Below are 15473 nucleotides of genomic sequence, written 5' to 3'. Positions count from 1 at the left end.
TGTGTAGGTGTGCCCATCAAAGTCAATGCATTTTAGAAGAAAAACCTTTTTCATGCCATCAGAGGATGGACTCTGATGATCAGGCCCACATTCTGCTCCTTTCCGGCAGTCAGTGTTCTGGAGCTGAAGTTTTCCAAATGGCACCTGGTTCAATAATTGGAATCTGAAACACTGAGGCCAGGACAGCCTCAAGGATTGAGGTCAGCTCCCAAGGAATTTCAGGAACATAATAAGATCCCAGTGAACTAAATGAGTAAGACCCAATTCCAGAGAATTAATTAAATGGGAACAGATATCAGATAATTAAGGTGTGGATTCAATTCCCTTTTTATTTATTCATTCGTGTAATGTGGATCTTAACTTCAATGAGCACTTATTGAACATTCCAAGCTGCCCTTGAGAAGTTGGTGTCAGATAGAAAAGGACTTGAAACATCTGTCGCTCAACAGATACTGCCAGACTTGCTGAGTTTCTCCAGGACTTTTAAGTTGGTGTGTGGTTTGTGGGGGGGGGGCTGGTGGGAACCAGGATTTCCTGGTGTTACTGAATCTGCCGCTCTTGCCCTTGTCAGTGATGGAGGCGATCCAAATGGTTACTTTGGAGGAGGCCTTTAGTTGTTGGGGTTGGTACATACTGCAGCTCGATTACACTACTGATGAATATGTGTGAATGTTTAAGGTGGTGATCAATGTGTCAATGAGTTGCTTTGTACAAAATAAGTATTTTATTTTAATTCACCCATGGGACATGGACATTGCTGACTGGCCATCATTTATTGCCCATCCCTAATTGACTTTGAGAAGGTGGTGGTGAGCTACCTTCTTGAAATGCTGCAGTCTGTGTGCTGTTAGCAGACCCACAATATCCTTAGGGAATGAATTCCAGGACTTTGTCCCAGTGACACTGATAGAACAGCTGTATGTTTTCAAGTCAGGATGTGAGTGATTTTGAAAAGAACTTGCAGGTGGTGATGTTCTTACGTATCTGTTGCCCTGGACCATCTAGATGGAAGTGGCAATGAATTTAGAGGGTGCTGTCTAAGTATCTTTTGGTGAATTTCTGCAGTATACCTTGTAGATAGTACATACTGGTGATGGATGAAGTGGATGCTTGTGGATGTGTGTCAATCAAGTGAACTCCTTTGCCCTTTTGGATGTAGTTGGAGCTGCACCTATTCAGGCAAGTGGGGAGTATTCCATCACACTCCTGACTTATGCCTTATGAATGGTGGACAGGCTCTGAGGAGTGAAGATGTGAGTTACTCACCATAGTATTCCTGGCCTCTATCCTGCTCTTGTAGCCACTGTGTTTATGCAGCAAGTCCAGTTGAGTTTCTGGTCAATACAACACCCAGGATGTTGATAGTAAAGGATTCAATGGTGGTATTTGAATGACAAGGGGCAGTGGTTATATTATCTCTTATTGGACATTGTCACAGACTGACATTTGTGTGGTATGAATGTTACTTGTCATTTATCAGCCATAGTCTAGATATTGTCCCAATCTCATTGCATTTGGATATGGACTGCTTCAGTATCCGAGTAGAAAACAAATGGTGCTGAACACTGTTCACCAATGATCGCTCATCACCTTTTCTGTATTTATGATGGAGCAAAGGTTATTGATGAAGCAGATCAATTTGTTCTATCACATGCCAGATTTTTGTCTTATAAGTGGTGAACAGGCTACAGGGAGATAGGGAGTGAATTACAAAACACCTAACTTCAGAACTGCTGTTGTGACCAGAGTATTTTTGTGTGTTGTCAAAGCTGGATGTTAATGATGGAACTTCAGTAAAGTTAGTTACAGCTGTTTCAAGTCAGTGTCATACGTTTTTAAGGAGGACTTTTCAGGCTTAAGTAGGTTGCATGTGCCTTTGTCATGCCCACATCTGATACCCAAGTGAAACTCCAGCGGCCGAGCCGATATAATTGATTCTGTGATTTCCTGAAGTGCTTTTGGTACAAAAGTGTGAATTTGTCAGGCCACGCAGAGTGGGTGTGCAGTCACATGTGGACCAGATTGGTTTAGGGAGCAGATTTCCTTCCCGAAGGTCTTTCACCCAAAGAGTTTTCACAAACCTGCTCACTTCATGATGAACATTACTGACACATGATTTTATCCCAAAGTTTTATTAATTAGCTGAATACAAATTCGCAAAATGCCATTGTGAGAACTGAAGTCACATCACCAGATTGATTATTTACCCTGGACCCCAGTAATCTAACCACTAAGGTTCTATACCTGAGAGTAAAGTAAAATCAGATCCCTGTGAATTAAAGGATGTTACAACTGGCACTTTTAAAAATAAATTGGATTGGTTGTGTTCAAAGTAGAGTAACACAGAAATGATCCAGAGCTGAAGTGATGAATGTTGGAACCCACAACAGTGTCTGCGGGGTTGGCATGGAAAAGCAATCACCTCATAATGCATGATCTTAGAACCAGAGTGAGCGCCTGGATTCATTATTCATCACTTCAGGAGGTTGGAGAGGAATTTTCAAGAAGTAGGTTTATTGAAATTAACCCTATTTTATTGAATCTCCCATATTTTTAAAACTATTTTGGTTGAACTGAAATTTGTGTTGTGTGCTGATTAAACCATTGTAAGTACATGGAACAGGCTGGAGAGACAACAACATTTTTTCATGCCTGTCATTTCCCTATGTTCCAATGATTTGTTACAATAACTTAAATATGAGAACTTTAATATCTATAAATGAACATGGAAAGAAAATGAATGAACTTTGTGTGGTCTGATTTATGTACAAATCATAGCAAAGAACAGAAAAATAAAATGTTGAGTTCTAGTGCAGGGGAATGCAATCTCAAAATTGTTACATGGTTCAGCTACAGACAGGTAAACTCTCTGAGCCATTTACCAGACAGGGTCCAGACACAATACACAGTCTGCACAAACATACAAATGATCAGTGAGTACAGGTTATCAAGGTCATCAAATATAATCCATCCTGTAGACAGTGTTTACTTGCGTACCCACCAACTAGGAGAGCTGTCTCTTAGAAAATGACCATTTCAAGAAAAACTGAGCAAACATTCCCATATTTCCTGAGGCTCCAGGAAAGCTACAAAGCAACCTAGCCATTAACTCTCTATCACAGAAAATGTTCTCTCAGGAACTTGTCATAATAAGGACTGTGGTGACCGTATTCTCACTACATGTTGCTTACATTTCTTCCAGAACATGGCATTCCTGTAACAAGTTACAGCATTTTGTACCTTTCAGTAGAACTGTCAAAACTCATAGGCAAAGAATGACAGAATGCTAAAGTCTTTATTTATTTAATCAGTTTTTATTTACAAAGATATACATCCCATACCAAAAGAAACAACACTATCAGAATCATTACATATTATTACATATAATAAATACATATTTTTATCCATCTGTTTGGGCATGTCATGACACTCCTCTGGCAAACACTTGAACCTTCTGACCCAGAGGTCAGGGCTCTACCACTGCACCCTTTTATTTGTATGGATCTTCTCACAAACCTGAATATCATCCTTGCACATGGACCATGCTAACCTTTTCTATATTGTTCCAATTTTATTATGTGTTTCTTAAACAAGCACTGCATATAAAAATATGACCCCAGCTGAGACCTAAATAACTTCCACTTGAATTATAATCAATACAATCAAAATTCTTTCCTCTCTTAAAAGTAACAGAAATAGTAAATGACCAAAATGTCAAAAAGTTAAAGGCCTCTATAACCTTTATGAAGCATTATGTTTCATTAGCTCTTTGTGCTGTCAGTTTTTGATAAAACTAACAGTTTATGATTGGTAACTATCCATTAACATTTAAGACTTCTTCTATAAGAATTTGTTATAATGGAGCAAAGTCAATTAAAAATTTTTCTCACCTCTCAAGTCTCCATTCTTCCATAATGAGTGATCATCCACATAACACTGTGTGTATATGATCTTCCATACTCCACTGAACAGAATAATATCTCTGAAGATGTTTGCCACATTGCATCACAAATCCATCATTTCTCTTTAGATTGTAATGCTTTCTGTCTGTAAATCAGGATGGACAAATTACCCTCTAAAGAGGCTATTGATATAATGTTGCTCCACTTTGCTTAACACTTGAATAATAGCAAATAGGCCAGGCTCCAAATGTTAAATTATGTTCTTATCTCATCAATGACAATGTTCTCAAATTCCACTGTGTTACCTATCTATAATCACGAAGATGTCTGAATGGTTGAAATACCAATAAATAATTGCAATCTCCTAGTAGTTGAACATGTCTTTTTCAGTAAAACAGATCTCACAAAAAAAAAATCCTTTGGAACAGATGTCTTATATGTGTCCAGTAAGAAAATTGTTTAGTGGGTGTGATAGCCCTACTATGAGTGTCATGAGTATTCCCATCACCACATTCAGTTCTTGACCTATTTCATCTCAAAATAAACATGAGCATTTGTGGCACAATGGTTGGGTTAGTGGCTAATTAACTAAATAAAGTGGCACAGTCAGTCAGCCTATAGGCTAGTCTGTCCTCTCTAACTCTCCATTCAGCTGACTTTCCCAAAGATGGGGAGAGAGCAGGAAAGTTGCCATGTCAGAAATTGGATTTATGGAGTACATCAAGATCTCATTTCTGATTTCACAGATGTTCATGGGGATAAGCAGCCATTAGGAGCTTGGTGAGCCTCAGCTTCTGGAACAGGGATAGGAATGCTGAAACAGTTTAACTTAATGAAAAAATATGAATAGTTAAAGAAAAAAATCAGTAATGACATTTTGACATCTATTCCCTACCCTTTCGCAGATTCCACCTCTCAAATTAACCTGGCTACTTTGAACATTTCATCTTTCTTTTAAAAATCCATGGACATTACAGTATGCACAACAACTCATGATTCAGGCCAGAATGTGACCTAGTCCCCTGATGCCCTTCTCCATTCCCACACATCACTCTCCAAACCACTAACTAGCCAGCAGGCTTGAATCTAGAATGTTTAAGATCCTGGCCACATGAAAATTGCACTTGAAGGCAGTGTGCTAAGGGAGGCAGGAACATACTGCGAGATTGGTCCTACCTCTTGTTTTCAGTTTCCAATGGGAAAATCCAACCCTCGATCTTGATGCTTGTATGAACTGCTCAGAACCATTGATTGTGTAATTTATTCCAATTAGTTGTAATTGTTATTTTTGGCATGTACAGTGTTGTCATCAAGATATGTTTCATCACCAAAACCTTTCCATTCTCAATGACGCTCTCTTTTACAGTGTACGCAATCACCCAACTAGAAATTTCTCTTAGGTAGGTTAATAGAATGAATTATCTCTGATGCTGTAGCCCTGGTAAAAACTTGTTTCCACTGCCTTCCCAGTTCTTCCCAGATTGCTTTCCCATGGTTGCTGCCAGTTGAGGCCCTATTGTGGACAAATAATAATCACCATTTACCTGGCTGAGTGCAGCTCCAACTGCATTCAAGAAATTTGACACCATCCAGTACAAAACAACCCACTTGATTGATATCACATCCATAAACATCCACTCCCACCACCACAAATGCTTTGTAGTTGAAATGTGCACTATCTGCTGCACTGCAGCAACTCAACAATGCTCCTTTCACAGACCCTTCCAAGACCTTGTCCTGGTCTTGGACAGCACATAGAAACACCATCAACATCAGATCCCCCACCAAATTTCACAGCATCCTGGTTTTGAAATATATCGCCGTCACATCACTGTCATTCTATCAAAATCTTGGAACTCCGTATCTCACAACTGTTTCTGTACCAACATCACACGGACTGGAACCCTCCATAAGACAGCTCACCATCAACTTCTCAAGGGCAATAAAATAGTCAGCTTACCGTCGCTGTCAACAGGTCGTGAAAAAATAAATTAAAAATTCATGATTAAACTTGGATATTGTGATTATAGAACAGTGAAGTGTGCAATTAGTTTTTTTTTATTTGCAGAATTATATGTCATACAGCATGCTCCTCCGAGACCAACGCTTCAGAATTGCTGCTTTGAGGACAAAAATTCAACCAAAACCACAATTAACAAAAATAATTAAACCTTCATATTATTTTCCTACGAATTTGCAAAGCCTGCCTCTAACACATAATTAACTCTTTTGTTTTTGATCAAAACCTCTCATGTTTTCTATAACTTCTTTTGTTTCAACACCCATGCTGCATTTACAATAGTTTCTTTACATTTGATTTATTTGTTTCTGGCACACCCCCTCTTCCTTTACAAATACTCAGTTTCCTTTCGCCGTTTACTCGGTCATAACGCACATTGCTTCTCACGATTCACTTCCTTCCCACAAATCACTTAATGATTTAAAAGGATACGGTGCGGGAAGCGGATATCGGACCTGTGTGTATCCTCCCCTCCGCCATGAATTTTCATGACCAACATCAGAACAATTTACCTGAAGGCAAATTGCATATCTCTTTACTGACGAACTCTGACAAAGCACGACGTACACTCCCCTATCCTGTAACATTGGGCTAGTTCCGTGTAACCCTCGGGATTGCTCTAGTTTCAAGTGACAGCACTGGAAATTTCTCGAGGCGGCGCCGGACACCGAAAAATTACCGTGACTACACACAGTTGTCAGGCAACAGTTTTTTTTTCCTCAAAACGGACCTGCAATCTGAAATTCTACGTTGGGGGAAGTGATCTGTTTGGTCACATGTCAAAACGCAAGGAGTTGCTTATTATGACAGCTGATGTCAGCGTGGGCGGATCTTAAAATTTTTCATCATTAGAAATTGCAGTTTTGGATTTCCCATTCTCTACTTGATCAATTACTCCAATTGTCTTGCCTGCCATATTCCTATCAATAGAATATCACTGTCCTTGTGTCTCAGTGGTAGTGTCTCTAACTTTTTATTTCACAGAGTTCTTCTGTGAGTATTAGGAACAGCATCCCGAAAAATGGCCGAGTTTGAATTTTGGTGCTAAGTTTCCTTGAACTGGATTTCTACAATAGTAGATATAGCTTCTAACTGTCTAGTCTCACAACTTGTTCTATCATCTTAACATTTCAATTAGATCACTCCTTACTCTGCTGTATTCAAGGTAATATAAGGTGGGTTTAGGAAAACTGTCCCCATAATTTAGTGGACCAGGTTGTAAGGATGCTGAAAATGTGTTGCTGGAAAAGCGTAGCCCGCTCATGCCCGAAACGTCGATTCTCCTGCTCCTTGGATGCTGCCTGACCTGCTGCGCTTTTCCAGCAACACATTTTCAGCTCTGATCTCCAGCATCTGCAGTCCTCACTTTCTCCAGGTTGTAAGGATGGTCCTTCATTAAAATATTAGTATACAGGTAGACTCAAGACCACTTTGCCCCTTGATACACAAGTTTATAATGACATGTAGCAATTCTTAGAAACCAAACCAATCTCTTCCCCACCAAGTACATGATGTAGGTTTATAGGGTAAATACTTGAAAAGCAAAAGAAGTTCAGGTAAAAAAGAAAACCATCTCAAAACAAGATGCAAACATTAATTCAATTCACTTTTGAAATACCATTTTTCTTCAATATTTTAATGATAAAAACCAACCAATCTGTGCATCAATGATGGCAACTGATAATTTAAATTTGTTACACTAATTTTGCAGGGTTATCTCTTAATCTCTCTCTTTTACCTTTGGTTTGAACTCTATGTGTTATTGTTTTTTTCCTGATCTTTAAGCCCAGGACAAAGGTATTCCATGTCCTGCTAAGGAATATTAGCCCCATTAAATTTGTAAGACCCAGTACCCCATAGCCTCATTGAAGTAGTTAATATTTCTATCATGCGGCAGTCATGCAGTCAGATGCTCTTTTAATTTTGCAGCTGGGGCAAATCGCTTGTGTAGTCCATGGCAAAACACATACTTCTGCACACTTGGATCAGTATATTGTTCAAAACATGTTTACCCATGTACTTTCTAAATCAACATGAGACTCAAGTTGAATGCCAATAAAACAGTTGCGCCTTCATTAAACAAATAATCAAAAATAAGCAAGTTGTTCAAAGTTACTCAACTCTTTTTAACTAGCCGAAGTTCCAAGAAATAATTCCCATGCCCATTTGAAATTGAAGATTGCTGTTAAACTCTCTGGGTAGAATATTATTTCACCGTGAGCACCTTCAGTCAGTCAGTGCTACTCTTCCAAAGCAAAGTCCAGAATTATATACCTTTCTGGCATATTTCCAGAAAGTTTTGCCAAGTCCTCTAATCAGAGTGCAGTTCTTACTCAATGGAAATAGTTTTGATGTTCCCTGCCAGGGGGTAACAATCCAGATACTATTCTGAAAGGATAGGCCCTTTGTATCCACTGATACCAGGTAACATTTGTGCCCATTAGTACTTAGGCTCAGAGGTCCTCATTCACATCCTGGTGGGGTCACCTGATTACATTTGTAGATTGCCTGGAGTTTGCAGAGAGGTTACTCAACAAATCTTTAATCATTTATACTCAGACCCCTTAATTCCACTTTGTTGGCCAGTCTTAGGCCTGGGTGCCCAGCAGCCTCCTGGCTACACTTGTATGTGTAAAAATGCAGTGATACACCAGAAAATGTGCTTCAGGAAAAGTGGCCTACATTTGCTCCTATTTTATATGCTCATGTATAGGTTTAGTCTGAGTGATCTTATAGGGAAAGAGCTAGGATAAGGATACTATCAATTTAAGGCCAATCACTTTATTATAAAAGAAACAATTCAGAACCAAAAGGGATATATGTACTGAAGCTCTTGTCATAAAATCTGGCTGAACTTTTCACATAATTAAATGGGGGATAATTTACTTCAAACCTCATCCATTATAATAAGCTCAATATTAATTCCCAGTGAGGTGCAAGATAAATTTGCACAGCATGAAAATCTAAGATTAATTCTACTCTGTCAGTGTCCTACTCAGCTGGTTAGGTTAAACTGACTGTTATGGTAGTCACATAAGGACAGATTGATGTTGCCCAGATCTGTCCTGTCAGCTGTTAGCAATATACTTGACTGAACCAAACAGATATCACAGACCAGATTTCCCAAAAATCTACCCAAAACATCGATTTTCCTGCTCCTCAGACGTTGCCTGAACTGCTGTGCTTTTTCAGCACCACTCTAATCTTGACCTGAACTGACCAACCAATATTACAACTCAATTAAATCCATTTGATGGACTATATGGAAACAATAGAGTATTGTCAGGTCTGACTCAAAAGAAAGACTTACTTCGCAGCAACATCAAGCCTCTCTGGTGGAAGCACAGAGCCAGTGTCAGTCAAGGTCACTGCCACTCTCAGCTTATGTGCCTTTATCTTCTTCCAGTCCACAAAAGAAGTTATCTGCACTATGAGTCAAATTGGTGTGAATAGATGTATGAAATAGATGATAAGTAGACAGATCTGCCCTGTGAATATTCTGATCTTTTTCCTTTTCCATAGAGCTGCCACAGCCCTTTGAGAAACCTGAAGTCTTTCACTCAGACTGCAAGCCATCAGGACCATCTGCTTAAATGATGAGAAAAAGTTTCACCCCCATCTATGACCAATATGTCACAAGGGTCAGTGTCCACTTTCAAGCTAGACATTAAGCTTCTAGGAATTAAAAGACCATCTTGCATGAGTGGCTGAGGTGGAAGGAAGGTCTCTGGTGATGCATAAGAAGCCAGAGTTAGATGACTGGAATATTTTAAAGGCTTCTGGGAGGAAGGAATTTACAGAAGTGGGAGAGTTTTAAACAAACATTTTAAGTTTGAGAAATTACTGTAGGAGAGGTGAATGGCCAGAACTGGGGCAGGAATAGACAATGTTACAATGCTGGAATCAGCTACGTTTTGTGATGGCAAGGTTACATGACTAAATGTCATCCCAAAGTCAAGTGTTTCATCTTGTTTTTCATACAAAAATCTAATTTTTTACTACTTCTATAATAGCCCCTCAATTTCCTATATTTCCAATCATACTTGTAAATCTTACAATGTCTCTTTCAATTTTATGTTGTGGTGACCAAAAAAAAATTGTTTACAGTATTACGAATGTTCAATAAAAATTTTAGCATAATTTCTCTACTTGTCAACTCCATTCTACTAGAAATAAACTCTAATGCATTTTTAAATGGCCTTTTAACCTTTACCTCTTTTCAGCTTTATTTTCCATATAATACACAACCTTCTTTTCTTCTTCCCAAAATATACCTAACATTTAAGTGTTGAAATTCACTTCTCAAATATATGCCAATTATGCAAATTTAAAATTTAATTTAAAATAATAATTAATCCCACTGATTCTTCCTTCTTTCTCAAACATGTGGCTCCAGGCAAGTGCAGCAGGTATCACCTGGAAATATTTGTACTGTTCAAAGTTTGTGCGAAGATTTGTAGCTCGGGTGCTTGTTGTAGTGGTTCTGTTCGCCGAGCTGGAAGTTTTTGTTGCAAACGTTTCATCCCCTGGCTAGGAGACATCATCAGTGCTGTGGAGCCTCCTGCGAAGCGCTTCTTTGATATTTCTTCCGGCATTTATAGTGGTCTGTCCTTGCCGCTTCCGGGTGTCAGTTTCAGCTGTCCGCTGTAGTGATTGGTATATTGGGTCCAGGTCGATGTGTCTGTTGATGGAATTTGTGGATGAATGCCATGCCTCTAGGAATTCCCTGGCTGTTCTCTGTTTGGCTTGCCCTATGATAGTAGTGTTTTCCCAGTCGAATTCATGTTGCTTGTTGTCTGAGTGTGTGGCTACTAGGGATAGCTGGTCGTGTCGTTTCGTGGCTAGTTGGTGTTCACGTTTGCGGATTGTTAGCTGTCTTCCTGTTTGTCCTATATAGTGTTTTGTGCAGTCCTTGCATGGTATTTTATAAACTACATTAGTTTTGCTCATGTTGTGTATTGGCTCCTTTGTTCTAGTAAGTTGTTGTCTGAGCGTGGCTGTTGGTTTGTGTGCTGTTATGCGTCCTAGGGGTCGCAGTAGTCTGGCTGTCAGTTCTGAAACGCTCCTGATGTATGGTAGTGTGGCTAGTCCTTTTGGTTGTGGCATGTCCTCGTTCCGTGGTCTATCTCTTAGGCATCTGTTGATAAAGTTGCGCGGGTATCCTTACTGTATTCAGTTGTAAAACAATTACTGTAATTTGAGGATTTACCCTTTTGGTATTTTCCATTACTTTCCTATTATTTCCTATTAGTTTCCTATTCAGGACTCTTGAAACATTGACTTCCCCACCTTTTGATGTTGCCTGGCTTGCTGTGTTCTTCCAGCCTCCTGCCTGTCAAACTTCATGGATTCAGCAAGATTCCCACATGTAAGACTATTATTCCTGATAGCAAACACAGTACTTTTTCCCCTCTGCTGATACAACAAAACTACAAGGAATGCTGCTTGCATAGATATCTTTAACTGAGTTTTAATTTAATCATGTAGAATCATAAAACTGAATTAAATTTAAATTCAGCTCAACCAAGTTAGCCTTGAACATGCTTCCAGTTCAAAACTCCACAGCTGGTGCTTACTGCTACCTGAAATAGCCTAGTGAAACATGCCATTGTCAAAGAAACTAGCAATGGGAAATAAATGTAACCTTAATCGCCTAGTTTAGACTGAAGAAGAAACAAAATATTTTGCTTCCATTTTTTTTTCTGTAAATGAAAGACCAGTTGTGACTCTGTTATTCAAAATGTGTTGGAAGAATGCCAGCATATTATGAACTATACAATTCCTGCAGGGTAACAAGTAACTGAAAATGGGAAAAATATGGGATCCTCCAAAAATGTTTTTTTTTAAGTGAGCAGAGAAATAAAAATAAATACATTGCAAAACTCAAATGATTATGTGTTAAAGTTCATGCAATAGTGCACATTACTGAGGCAATATGCACTTTTACATACATGTTGTAGAGTCAGAGCAATGGATTGTGACAGTACGCACTCCAGTCTCTTTCATGATGTGGCTGAGCATGAATCTCTCCCACTCTTATCAGCTGCTATTGGCATGTGCTAAACAGATTTGCAAGTTGAGACTCATCCTGTTTAGTCAATGGTGTAAACTTGACCATCAAGGTCCTAAGATGGAATTTGAGGCTGCAGATTTTGCTTTGGCTGGGACATGCCCAACTGTGTCAGAAGATCTCCTCAGAAACTAGACATAGCAATGGAAAATTCTGTCAATGTAGCAACAAGTTTTTTTGTAAAGCATATGTGTACCTTAGGAATATAATGTTCTGAAGAGGTAAAAAAAAACACCTTTAATTGCAATACTTTGATTTTATCTGTGTAGATTGTTTGACTGATTAGTTTAAAGAGTAAGTCTATTGGTGGGATTACTTAGTAGATGGTGCCTGGTGCACAAACAGACCCACCTACAGCTGCTCACAGTTGAAGACACTGGAGGGTGGAGGGTGATTGTGGTGAGCAAAAATTACAGAATGGGGTCCCAAAAACAAAGTTACCCTGACTGAGGAGGTTGCTTCTGTGAGGGATGGGATAGAATTGATGGGAGGAGAAATGGAGTGAGCAAGAGTATGACAGAGATAACATGGAAGAGAGGAATGGGATCGCAAAGACAGAATGGCATGGAATGAGAATGACATGGAAGGGGTGACATGGCAGTTGTAGACAAAATGAAGGAAGTGATCCTGTGTGTCAAAATGGTAGGGACAATAATTTGATGTAACTCTTTTTTTAAAACTCTCTCTTGTGGTAAAATGAAGATTCACAGGACTGAAATGTAAATATATTGATTAAGCTGTCAGAGGAAAGAGCATTATGACATTGTTCCAAAATATGGATACTAACATGGGAAAAGATTGACAGCTGGGAAGCTGTTTCTTTCTGATGATTGATACTGAAATGGTAACAGGTAGATTTCAAGATAATCAAGATCTGCATTTTCAAAGTTGAGGCAGGTGTTACTGAACTGGGGACAGGCTAGAGTCAGGGTGACCATCTGTCCTGCCAGAAGACAGCACAATCAGTGGTGGAAACTGTTTCGGGTCCAGAGATGGATCCATCAAAGTCAGATTATTGATTAAAATGGTTCCTTTTTCAGCTCCTATGCACAGTCTTTAAATCATCTGATTATTTTCTGGTATCAACTACAGGGCAAGCAGAAATTTCCTCTATTTCCAAATTGGAAAATGTCCACTGTTTGAAATGTTTGAACCACAGATATCATTCACTAATGACTGGTTCCATTCCTCTCCCTGGCAATTGTCTGACACAGACCCAGCCCATTCAGAAATCAAGTGACATATTTTATCCCATGTTGAGTTTCCAACCATATCCATATCATCATTAAGACCACAGAGTTCCATCTTCATTACATTCATCACCTCTGACTATCCCACCCCCAACTCAACTCTTTTGCTGCTGAAGTCCTCATCCATGCCCTTGTTATCTCTACCCTTCGTCATTCTACTATAGCCTTGGCAGATCTGTCATATACTGCAATACCTTTGCTCCTTCATGATGCTCCTCAATTGCTACCTAAGTTAACCACACTTTTGATGACCTTTCCTAAAATCAGTAGTGGTAGTTTGACCAACTGACCTCTATACCTCTGAAGCCAGGCGTCACCTCGCAGACACCTCCTCCTACTGCACCATCAACCATGACCTCATCTCCCATCACCAAACCATCCTCTCCCAGACTATCCACAACCTCATCACCTCTGGTTATCGCCCATCCACAGCTTCCAATCTCATTGTCCGTGAACCCCACACCTACCAAAGATTCACAAACCTGACTGCCCCAGTCAACCCATTGTCTCAGCCTGCTCCTGTCCCACTGAACTCATCTCTGCATACCTTGACACTGTCCTGTCCCCCTTAGTCGAGGAACTCCCCACATTCAGGACACCAAACCTGGTTGAACTGGTCCTCACCCATAACAACCTCTTCTTCCAATCATCCCACTTCCTCCAAACAAAAGGGATAGTCATGGGCACCCGCATGGGACCCAGTTATGCCTGCCTCTTTGTCGGGTACGTGGAACAGTCCATCTTTCGCATTTACACTGGCACCACACCCCACCTCTTCCTCCACTACATTGATGACTGTATCGGCACTACCTCATACTCCCATGAGGAGGTTGAACAGTTCATCAACTTCACCAACACGTTTCACCCCAACTTCAAATTCACCTGGACCATCTTGGACTCCTTCCTTCCCTTCCCAGATGTCTGTATCTCCACCTCCAGCGACCAACTGAGCACGGATGTATATTACAACCCCACTGACTTCCAGTGACCTAGACTACACCTCCTCCCACCCTACTGCCTGTAAAAGCATCATCCCCATTCCCAATTCCTCCACCTCTGCCGATTCTGTTCCCAGGATGACCAATTTCACTTTAGAAAATCCCAGATTGCCTCCATCTTCCAAGAGCGCAACTTCCCTTCCCACATGGCCGACAATGCCCTCCAGTGCATCTCCTTCACTTCCTGCACCTCTGCCTTTGGACCCCACCCCTCCAAATGTAACAAGGACAGAAACCCCCCTAGTCCTCACCTTCCACCCCCCCAACCTCAGCATACATTGCATCATCCTTTGCCACTTTCACCACCTACAAACAGACCCAACACCAAAAATATATTCCCCTCCCCATCCCTACCAGTGTTCCGGAGAGACCATTCCCTCCATGACTCCCTCATCAGATCCACGCCCCACCACCCCCACCCCCAACCCCACCCAGCCTATACCCACTCCTGGCACCTTCCCCTGCCACCGCAGGAAGTGCAAAACCTACACCTACACCACTCCCCTCACCTTTGTCTAAGGCTACAAAGGATCCTTCCGCATCCAACAGAAATCTACCTGTACCTCCACCAATGTCACCTACTGTATCCGTTGCACCCAATGTCATCTCCTGTACGTCAGGGAGACAGGACACCTACTTAGGGATTGTTTCAGAGAACATTTCTGGGATATCTGCACCAACCAACCCGTAGCTGAACACTTCAACTCCCCCACTCACTTTGTCAAGGACATGCAAGTCCTGGGCCAAATCCAGCGACCAGGAGCCTGGAGGAAGAATGCCTCAGGATCCTGGACCAATGTAGATTTCAACAGTTGCCTCATTTCCCCTCTCCCCATATGATCCCAGTCCCAAGCCTCCAACTTGGCACAACCCTCCTAACCATCCATCACCTTTCCCATCTTTCCGCTCCACCGTCCTCTCTGACCTATCACCTTCTCTCCTCACCTTCATCTACCAATTACATTTGAAGCTATTTCCCCCAGCCTCACCCCCCATTTCCCCCCCCCCCCCCACCCATAAGCCTCATTCCTGATAAAGGGCTTATGCACCGAAATGTCAATTCTCCTGCCCCTCGGATGCTGCCTGACCTGTTGTGCTTTTCCAGCTTTTTCAAACAAAGCTCAGTGTCAAGTGTTGCATTGTAACATGTCTGTGATGTGTTGGAGTACTTCATTTTGTGAAAAATGCTAAATAAATCTGGGTTATTGTTATTGTTGTAAGGATCAATTGGTA

General features: G+C 40.7%; 1 non-coding gene across 1 annotated transcript; it reads right to left on the bottom strand.

Annotated features, from left to right (window-relative positions):
- Positions 1-3492: 3492 nt before the first annotated feature.
- On the bottom strand, positions 3493-3595 carry LOC132829995 (U6 spliceosomal RNA). The gene has a single exon (XR_009646299.1). It is a non-coding gene; the product is annotated as a U6 spliceosomal RNA (small nuclear RNA).
- Positions 3596-15473: the final 11878 nt, after the last annotated feature.

This window comes from Hemiscyllium ocellatum, chromosome 2 (genome assembly GCF_020745735.1).
Source record: "Hemiscyllium ocellatum isolate sHemOce1 chromosome 2, sHemOce1.pat.X.cur, whole genome shotgun sequence".
NCBI lineage: Eukaryota > Metazoa > Chordata > Chondrichthyes > Orectolobiformes > Hemiscylliidae > Hemiscyllium > Hemiscyllium ocellatum.
The sequence above is the reverse complement of the archived record's forward strand: the minus strand, read 5'-3'. Positions and strand labels throughout refer to the sequence as shown.